Consider the following 11,004-nt stretch of genomic DNA (forward strand, 5'->3'; position numbering starts at 1 on the left):
CAATAGCATAAAAAGGCTCACAAACCCTATCCGGAGTCAGAAATCGCTTTCTACAGTTTGCGAATGAGCGTAACGCTAACACTATGAGTAAGTTTTACTAAGTCTCCAAAGTACTTGACAAGCGCGCAGATGCCGATAATCGTGTTCAGTTTCTTGTTCGCTGGCGCGGTTATGGGAGAAAGTACGACTCTTGGGTGGACGCCGAGGACACGAACGAGTACCTGAAGCAAGTGTTTCGCACTCGAAACCAAGGTAACCCTGGCTTGCTTCAGACCTTGAGCGTTCTTATCGCCGAAAAGTTGAAGATGAAGAAACCGCCGTCAACAAGCATCGTGAGACGTGTCTCCGCAACTATGCCGATGGATTCCGAGACTTTCAGAGAGTTGTTCAGTGGGCTACCTTCAGCACCAAATCTTTTGCGAGCGACTAAGTTTTCAGTGCCTGTTCACGAGCTTGACACGATAATGCCTGCTGGATGGTCATTAAATACTTTCAAAACTTCAACCACTTGTCGGTTGCAGCCCGGCAAGCCTGTTGAGTTAGCTCTATTAGAGCGAAGGAAAGTATTTTATGATCATTCCAGGTGTTTGCATTGTCAGGGCGGAAATGGTGCACCCGTCGCTTGTAAAGATGTAGTGCAGAGGATTGTTTACGGATCAACTCTACTGAAGGTCTCATTCTGCCGAGAGCGGAATGAAGAAGCCCAGAAGAAGCCCAAGGAGCGTACAAGGCTAACTTGGGCAAAACCCAGAGTCGTCAATAAGTAGAGTACAGTTCGGTGACTTGCCGTTGGGTAGGTCCCGTAAAAAAAAACGGCTCCTTTAGGAGCCACCACAATACAAGAAAGAAATGACCAACTTGCAATAGATTGTGTTACTATGTTCTTCCACCTTACTCTTTTGCAGCCACTTAGTAAAGAATTATTTCCCGCCTCGAATGAGGAAGCCGCGGGTTTGATTTCACCCTTCACCCATAACGAGTTTCACCCATAAAGCGTTTCGCCCAGACGTGTAGTGTGTACATGAAATAACATTTTCCTTACCAACAGAGAGAAAGTCAATAACTTTTCATTTAACTTGGATGAATTGCAACATAAAAAGCAAATATTTCTACCATTTTAAATTCCTTTCAAATTTTTGTCTTGATTTGCCCACAATACATGTGTAAGAGATAACAGTTTACATACTAGCACAGAAAAAGTCAATAACTTTTTATTTAGCCAGTTAACTGATAAAAGGCTAACAACATCTTATCAAAGTTGTTACCAACTTGTAATTAGGACCGCGCGTCTATTTGTAAACAACACAGTGTAATTATACATTGTTGCTTTTCGTATTTAAATACATGACTTCACTTTGGAAACAATGGAACAATAAATTGTGCCAACTTCGCACCTTTCCGAGTAAACTTCATTTTTTTTTTTCAAGTTAAAGGTGGAGATTTTTGTAAGACAGAAATTTTCTTTTGGTTAGAACTTTCATACCGCACGCTTTGCGGGAGTCAGAAAAATTAACGCTTTCAACAGCTGGACTCTGGGTCAGATGGCCCGGGTTCAATTCCTGGCTGGGGCTTGACGTTGTGTCTTTAAGCAAGACGCTTCACTCACATTGCTTTGCCTTCTCGGATAGGACATATAGCCGGAGGTCCCGTCTCCTGCACCTATCAATTAGTTAATTTCGGCAGGGGACGTTAAAGAACCCACACCACGAGATTACTGTGATGTGGTTTGGCCTGGTTTGTGGGAATGGGGGAAGGGGGCATCTGTAAAATTTCTTTTAATTGTAAACTGCAGCCGGCAGTCTGGAAAAGTCCCCCGCACGGTGTTGTAAAGCGCATTAGAGCATTTACATGGCTCCTTCAGGAGCCACCAAATAAAATAAAAGTCACTGACCAACTATAATAAACACAGCTTCAACTTATACGCTTTTAATCTCCAAATTTCAATTTACACTCGCCCAATGCAAATTAAATTAGTTTGTTGCGGGCTTGTTTCTCTTTTCACTCTCCCCGTCTCTTATTTCGCTAGGAGTGGCGCTCTGTGTCTGCGAACCTACGGAAGTGAAGACCAGTAAATTCGTGATTTTATAATTAGACAAGTATGTCTTTTATTTAAAAAAAATGCAGCATGTCGATGTAAAACATTGTTGCCACAAAATTATGAGATATTTTGTGTTTTAAAGACTTATTTTCGCCGAGCTTAAAAAGAAAATAATTTTACCATTTTCCAGCAAATCCCGTATTGTGGGCTGATCACTTAAGAATCTGGCTGCGAGCAGCACCATCCGATCCCTGTAAAATCAACATTGAACTTAAAAGAGGCACCAAGCTTCGCAAACTTCAGCTTTAAAAACACCAGAAAACACAACTTACCAACGAACAAGGTAATCTGCCGGCGGCCTCTCCTAAAAATGAGTACAAATAATTGAATGCTTTTTTTTTTTTTTTTTTTTAAATATATATATATATATATATCGATTTTACTAAGTCTTGTATGTCTGTTAGGCAGCTGTGCATACGTCGACCGCAACATTGGTATTTTGATTAACAAGTTTTTCGAGTAAGTTGCAAAATGCTCCATGGGTGGCCGGTGATTTTATTTTTTATTTACGTGACGCGAAAACTGAGAATATCTCGCGCCAATTCTTGGCGAAGTCATTCATTTTTCCTGAACAAACATCGCGATATAATACGTATATATTTCACCTATTATATGACTATCTTTAAATCCATAGCCCCTACTATATAAATTACTTATACTTACTACATCTAATTGGGCGAGAAGACCCTCTGGGTACGACCCTAGCTCCTCGAGAAAGTCAGCGACCTGGGCATCATTGAATGTCAGCTAAAATTTGAAAGATTGGCAAGCGTTAAAAATAATTCGATCCGAGTTATTACAACAAAAATACGGCGCAACTGAACTCTTTAAAGTCATCCCTCTTACCGTTCGAATTGGTTCCTGCCCAGGTGCTGACATTTCTTTCTGCTTTGGTTAGTGAATCCTTGAGTACACACGAATGAATTATCATTTGACTTCTCGTGAACGACTATACTTTTTGGTAAGCGGTAATTCAACATTTAGTCTGCGTACGCTTTCAAGAAAATGGCGGGTTCTCTGCTACAGTGAAGGCTATTAAATTTGAAGCGTCGAATCTTGAGAAAGGTACGTTTATTATTATTTTTTTTATTTTCATAAAAAGTTGTCTACTTTTCATGTATGGCCGTATAAAGTTCCACGGGGAAATTAAAGTTGAACAAGATTCTCTTGGAACAATTCTGTAATCATGGGCAGAGTTTGTTCTTTTTGTCATGCAGGCCTGTTTTGGCTCAAAGCATGTTAATATTATGAGCTTAGATATTTATGAAGCTCCAGGGAATTCGTTTCAATACCATTGAATTTTTTATTGAGTCTTGTTGGTCATGACTTTTATTAGATTTGGTGGCTCCTAAAGGAGCTCTAAAAGAGCTGCTTTTATGGACACATAGCTGCCATGGTAGCTGTCGGACCTACAATGTGAAACAAGAAAATACAGTTAACAAACAAATACATGCACTGTTTTCAGTTTATAGAATGCAACTTTAAGCAATTCAACTCTACTTAGTATCTAAGGTACAGAATTAGATATACAGTAGTAACCTATAAGTTGATGAGTTATAAGATATTTATCAATCGAGAGTGTTTTATTTGAATGTTCAACAAGACTGAAGGAAGCAAAGAGGAAATGTCCCCTTTACTGTAAAAAGATCAAACTTGTGGTAAAAAACTATTTCTAGTCGGTCAGTGAGTGTGTAGTTCCATCTCCCTTGCAGAGGGTCTATTTTAAGGTTCCCCACTCACTCTGGAAACTTGGTATTCCAACATATCACAGGTCTTCAGCCTTCTTCTGCCTCTTCATGGTGGTAAATTGAAATGGACCCTTCTGGATGACACTGCAGGGCTTCGTCTTCAGAGGAACTGTCTTCTTCAGTTTCTGGACGCTCTGATACTCTGTGGTAAGCTCTCTTCTTACGCTTCAGTTTATTGCACCCGGCAAATAGTTGCCGGGTTTCTTGTTCCATGACCTGCAAAAATTTTTACAGATTCAGGAATGACTTTCATTTCATATATTTCTCTGTATCTGTCTACATGGAACATAACAGCTGTGCAAAGTAAATATTTCCTGCATGCTTAATGATCAACTTCTTACAAGCTGTGTGTAAGGCCTGTAATAAAACAATCTGTTGCCTAACACTTACTTGCACTGTATACTTTTGAGTTCCTTCCACCCTTTTGAGAGCCTCTGTAGAATGTCTGTGATTGCCAGTGGTTTTTTTTTTTACACTGGGTGGCAGTTGAAGTTTATCAATGTGCCATGCATTTGGATGAACTGGGGGACATGATAGACAAATGCTACGGGACAAACGATATAAATACAAAGTAAGTTTAGGAGGGGACAAATGATAAACTAATTACCTCATAATCTTTGGATTACCAACCTATTTCTGTTTGAATGGTGATTTGCATGCATTTCTAAAATAAGTACATAGACAATTAGGGAAATATCACCTGGAGGAGTGAAAACTCAAAAATCTCAAACTTGGATAGAATGAAACTCTAGTGGAAATTTTACTCGGGCTTCCATAGAAAAACCAGAATCTTAAATTGCAAGTCGTTCTGGGGGGTCATGGTCACAGGCATTCCTTGCTTAAACTGTGGAAACTGGGGATGAGAGTGCAACAACTTCCGTTGTCATGTGCTCGCTCTTGTTGTGTTTCGTGAAGACAGCGTGCAAAGATTTACAAACGCACTTGCTGTTTGTGGTGGGTCACGCTAAATAACTATAATGCCTAGACGAACACCTCACTTGTTGAAGAAATTAGAATGTTCGTGAACACAACTTCGAAGGTTATGCTAACAACAGTGAATTGGATTAGGATAGTGACAGAAGCAACTTGAGTAGTAAGGTTAAATATCTAAGCTTAGCTCTTCCGTTAAATATCCTGTTTCTGTTATTGGTTTTATTGGGTTCAATACTTGTTTAGTATGATTTGGTATTTTGTACATAACCACCATAATTATTATATAAGCAATCATGAATGTTGGTTTGTTCGTCGCATGGAGTTGTAAGTGCTTACTAGAAGTGTATTTTCATACCATGAATGTATGGTGTGAGGTCATCATCGTGGAACAGTTCCATAAACAGCTTTCCCCAGTCTCTTGCATGGCCTTGAAAATTATTTGGATGGATGTAATCAGGGTGATCCTCTTCCACCTGTAGGGCCCTCATCAGTGTCTTGAATCCCTAAATGTCACAAGAATGAATATAACAATTTTAAACCATAAAATCTTTTTTTTGTATTTCTTGTTGTCAGTAACATTTTCATTGCTAAAAAGGGCTTAATACGGAATGAGGGAGTAAATAGAGGAAATTTGGCGAACTTACTCTCCACAGCTCACTGACTCCTTCTGCATCCATGTCCCCAACAGCTTCCATTACTCTCGTGATGTCCAACTTCTCTAGTACAATTTGTAGTTGTTTACCATCCAGTGCTGTCCACTTTCTTTCATATTTCTCTGCCAGCTGATTGAATTCCTCAAAAAATTTGAATTCTTCCTTTATTGTAGCCATCTCAGCAGTCAGCACTTCTTCACATTCTTTATTTACAACTGCTTCAATAACCTGAAAAATTAAAAAGAGAAAACATGATGAAAGGAAAATATGCAATTGTGTGTTGGTAATAATTATACTGAGTATGATCCCAAAAACACATGCTTAGCAACTCATTTTACCTGATGAAACAGTCGTCCCATAATGCGTAGAAACATGTGGAGTGTATCGACAACAACAAACTGAAAAGGTATTTTCAGTAGTGGGGGCTGTTTGCAGCCTTTCCTACCATCGGTGGTGGACTTTTTTGCTAAGCGTTCACAATCTGCTACATCTCTCTCAATTGGCCACTCCTCAACTAAAACAAGAAATTGAAAGTGAACTGTTTGTCTAAACTTGCACATTATACTTTAATGTTCTTTTGCCTATTTTGTGGATGGAATGGCATAAACAGTTAACATTAATGCAAGGTGAATGATTGTTGGTGTACAATGATTATTTGTGCTTTGTGAGTGGGTGGGCATAGGGGTACATTTATTTAAATATCAATGAGTTTTTCTCATTCCATTCATGAATCTTGGTTTCTTTTGTATGCCACTGCATTTTTTTTTCAGTTTTTTTGCACTCCACTAATCTTTAATTGTTACAACCAGTAGTAATTGCTTTCAATTGATTAATTTTGTAAGCATACGTACCATCCAGGTCATTAATCTTGTCTTTGGTGCAAAAGCACCATATACAAAAAAATTTTGAACAAGCTGCATATAGCCCATAAACAAGGGCCAAGAACTTCCAGTCAGAACAGCAATACCTGTACATGAAGAAAATGTACCTATTTTTAGTAGAAGTTTAGTTATTATTACATACTAATGCAAATACTGCAATCTGATTGGCTGAGCTATTGCACATGTATATTTAACCATTATTTACTAAAGTGAACGTGAATAATGGTGGTTATTTACCAAAAGGAGGAAATTCATTGTTATGGCATGCCCACTCGGCCTCATCAATTACAACAAAAGGGATTGGATTTTGCTAGGAATAGTTGTGTAGCTACCCACCATTCAACATCGAAGTGTTCTCCATCAATCTCTAAACCCTCTGATTTTACTGTCTCAATTTCTTTGAACGTCTCGCCTAAACACTCCTTTAATTCCTCATAGTCCTCTTTCCCTATAATAATCAGAAAACATTATTTTTAGAATATTATTATTGTTGAATGAAATTGTTTGGAAACATAAAATGGATTTCATCATGATGATAGTGTTTTACAGAGTAAAATCTTTCTAGAAGTTCAGCAGATCAAGAACCTCCAGCCTGAAATTTCTTGAAAACAGCAAATTTTATGGAAACTATCAAGAATGTAAGTGTTGACTTTTTTGAAATATTTTGCAATCAGGATCAGTGATCCAAGATCATTTGGATTATGGTGCATCAAATAAACTGATGTTCCATAATCATGTCAGTGTTCGCCATTCACGAATCTAGATTTCCATTATTCCCAAGCCATGTACCCTTATCATATCAAGTGACTGCAAAAATGATTTGACTCAGTAACAGTTCACATAATTAAAAAAAAATCCTCTTAAGTTATTTTGTATTAAATTATGGATCTTTTAGTGTGAATATACATTGCATGACATTTCAAAGATGATGTTAACGACTGCTTACCATTGTATAATGCTAAGGTGTACTGGTATTCAAACGAATGCCTTTCTTCCGCAAGTATGTTGAAAACTGCCATAACTGTGTCAATCCACTTACTCGTTCTCCAGCCATCAGCAGCAAATCTCAACCTGACTGTTCTCCCTCCTCTCTTAATGGCTTCCCTCACATCCTCTATTCCCAAAAGGTATTCCAACACCTCCCTGATGCTGCGGCAGGAGCCATCTCCATTCTTAGCCTTGGTATTAAAAAATAGTGGATAAGGATGTGGTAGTCAGTTTAGAGCATTACTTTTTGCAGGGCCCACAATGACAATAAATATTGAACTTGAAAAGCAACCCAGGAAAACAAAGTGGTTTACTTTGATCCTTTACTCAATAAAATAAGTAATCAAATGACTTTTTGGTCATAACTGCATAAAATCATGCTTGTTAATAACATTTCTTTGCGTTTTAGACTTTTGAAATTAAATTATTTTCCTCTCCTAAAAATAAGCGCAGGTGGAAGCAAAAGGAACATGGGTATTCTTTTATGGTGGGGTGGGTTCAGTTTGAGCCAACAATATAGAAAAAAGAGAGATTGCTCGTAGCTAGTCTAAGTCCGCAAAGCGTTAAGCGAGAAAAAAATTCTATCAATAAGAAATAATCAATAAGCAGTCCCTTACCTGTATTATAGGTATTGTGTTGATGGTCTTATTTTGATCTCTTCTTTCTTGGATCAGTGCAGAAAGAGGCGGGATTAGGTGACGGATGTCCTCAGGCAGGGCCATTCTTAACTCGTGATAAGCTCTGTCGCTTACGAGCCCCTGATCCTTGGCAGCAAGTATCCGCCTGACGACTTCAGTCGTGTAGGCATCGTCGGAGCTGTGTTCCATGTTGCAAGCAGTATTTGCCAACGGAATTGTCAGTTCTTGGCCATGTACATTAAATTTTATCTGTGTATGTATCGAGAATAAATATCAAGGAGTTCAGTACAAGCATACTTCATGACTTGGTTCGGTTTGTTTTGTGAAGGTCAGATGGGAGTAAGATGAATGAATGAATGATGATGAAGATGAAGATGAAGATGAAGATGAAAAACAAATCGTGTGAAAAAAGTTACCTCGACTGGTGTAAACTCTGTGGGAAGTTTCTCGACCGCATTCAGCATCAATTCTCTTATCTTTTTTCTCTTCTGGGAACGAGATGCCTTGTCACATTCCCAAAATTTTTTTTTTGACGAGTTAAACTCAAAAGAGTTTTTCGTCCGGTCCACAGGCAAGCGGCTCTGTGCCACTTCATTCCGAAGTAGTGTCAGTTCCTCTCTCAACTGGAAGGCCTCTGCTCGAGCTTTAATCAGCTCATGATGCTGCTCTGTCATCAGACTTTCCAAGTGTTCATTCTCCGTTCTGAGTTCGTGGATGACAAGGTCGTATTGTTCTAGTAATGGAACGGAGATAAAATCCGTCCGGTGCTCCCGTTCATAAAGCTTGGAACCCCGTCTGTAAGGAACATTAGCGGGTTTTTGCAATTTGAACTTTGAGAACATCTCTGCACTGAACGATCGAAGGTTCTGATTTTCAGGTCGCGTGGATACACGTAGCTTACCCGAATTGAAATGATTGCATATATTTGTAAGTGGACTATTTATAAGACAAAACCCATTGGACAATAAGTTAATGACATGTATATAATTTGTGGGTAGAAGTATTTTTTTGCACTTGATGAGCACATTGTTTTTCAATCCTTGCGTCAATGTCGCTTTTCGGGCCCTGTCTGAAAAGCGACATCACTCAAACGTAAGAAGGTGTGAAATCACACTTTCTTTGTTTCTGAGGCTTGACAACAACAGCGTTGTTTCTTTTTCAATCCTTGCGTCAGTGTTTGAAAAAAGACACCCACGCAGGTTTCTTTCCTTTCTTTTCATGAATAGGTAATTTCCAGGATCAGTTTTTTTTTGCCTGCTCTCTTTCAAAGCCTAAAATGCAATAGTTAATAACACTCTCATTTTATAGACGCCCTTTAGCATTGCAAAGTGTAAGGATAAAAGCTAATTCTTTGATTTAGTGGCTTTCCTAATTTGTAGGTAGAAGTATTTTTTTGAACTTGATGAGCACATTTTTTTTTCACGTTGTTGTCTGTCCCTTTGTGCGCGTTTCTTTTACATTCCTTGCGTCAGTGGTTGAAAAAAGAAAGCACGCAGTTTTCTTTCCTTATATATATTTCTCGTTTCGTCTTTTGACAGAGCCTTTCTGATTCCTTTTACCTTATTAGATAGCTCTTAAAAAAATCAAAGCTTGTTAAATTTTTTCAAAACATTCCCGTTAGAAGTAAGAAGTTCTTGAAATTACGGCTGTTTCCATCATGAGATTTACTGATCAAATTTGCCAGTCAAAACTTAAATGAAATGTCAAAAATAAGATGTCAATCTTGTTCAGTTGGTCACGACTTTACTGTGTTTGGTGGCTCCTAAAAGAGCCGTTGTTTGATTGGTTGCTCACAGTGCAGTTACAGAAGTGTCGATTTCACTTTCTCCTCCAATTCATCAAGTCCTCTCAGCATGTTCTCGACACTTTCAACCACAGAACGATAATTCTCCATCACAGAAGACAAATCTTGTTGTTCTGGTAAACATGCAACTGTCTCTTGCAGTTTGATTTTCTTTGCTTTTAGTTCCTCCAATAAATCGAGGCGTTCATCGCAGATGTAATCTAGGATTTCACGCTTTCGATCCATGCTGGCAGGAATTCTTGAAATGAAGGTTTTTTTCGCGCGCGCTCATAAATAACCGCTGTGAAATATCCTCCCACAGTTGGTTTCTCGCACACGTTTACCACTTTGTATATAATTTGTGGATAGAAGTATTTTTTGCACTTGATGAGCACATTGTTTTTCAATCCTTGCGTCAATGTCGCTTTTCGGGCCCTGTCCGAAAAGCGACATCACTCAAACGTAAGAAGGTGTGAAATCACACTTTCTTTGTTCCTGAGGCTTGACAACAACAGCGTTGTTTCTTTTTCAATCTTTGCGTCAGTAGTTGAAAAAAGACACGCACGCAGTTTTCTTTCTCTTCTTTTCATGAAGAGGTAATTTCCAGGATCAGTTTTTTTGCCTGCCCTCTTTCAAAGCCTAAAATGCAATAGTTAATAACACTCTTATTTTAAAGACGCCCTTTAGCATTGCAAAGTGTAAGGCTAAAAGCTAATTCTTTGTGATTTAGTGGTTTTCCTAATTTGTAGGTAGAAGTATTTTTTTGAACTTGATGAGCACTTTGTTTTTTTCACATTGTCGTCTGTCGCTTTGCGCGCGTTTATTTTACATTCCTTGCGTCAGTGGTTGAAAAAAGAACGCACGCAGTTTTCTTTCCTTTCTTTTATTAAAGAGGTAATTTCCAGGACGACCAGTTTTTTTGTTTGCCTGCTCTCTGTTTAATCTAAAACGGCTTCGCGTGGGCAAAACAAAAACAACTTTAAAACAAAACAAGTTTAACGCGAATGGAAAAAAATATCGCTCTCAGCTTTCCGAGAACGCTTACTCGCAATAACATGACTGGAATAAATCACTTTTACTGATAAAATACGTCGCAAACTTTTATATTTATTTATTTTCTGTGTACTGGAGTGGAGCATTACACGTTAGGACTCTATCGCATGCGACAAGCTTACACCATGATTACAACTCGAATCGCGTAGTGTGAATCAACCTTCGTGAACCATGTCGCGTCCTTCCGACAGGCGCGTCATGTCGAGGTACTGACATTACCAACTCACCCC

General features: G+C 38.6%; 1 pseudogene across 1 annotated transcript; it reads right to left on the bottom strand.

Moving 5' to 3' along the window:
* Positions 1-3,152: 3,152 nt before the first annotated feature.
* On the bottom strand, positions 3,153-9,967 carry LOC148717469 (uncharacterized; annotated as a pseudogene). The gene is made up of 12 exons (XR_015994830.1): positions 9,744-9,967; positions 8,355-8,733; positions 7,918-8,211; positions 7,260-7,491; positions 6,650-6,761; positions 6,284-6,399; positions 5,771-5,946; positions 5,424-5,660; positions 5,135-5,282; positions 4,237-4,390; positions 3,839-4,062; positions 3,153-3,507 (listed from the first exon to the last, which is right to left on the bottom strand). The product of XR_015994830.1 is annotated as an uncharacterized LOC148717469 (transcript).
* Positions 9,968-11,004: the final 1,037 nt, after the last annotated feature.

This window comes from Stylophora pistillata, chromosome 13 (assembly GCF_964205215.1).
Source record: "Stylophora pistillata chromosome 13, jaStyPist1.2, whole genome shotgun sequence".
NCBI classification, from domain to species: Eukaryota; Metazoa; Cnidaria; class Anthozoa; order Scleractinia; family Pocilloporidae; genus Stylophora; species Stylophora pistillata.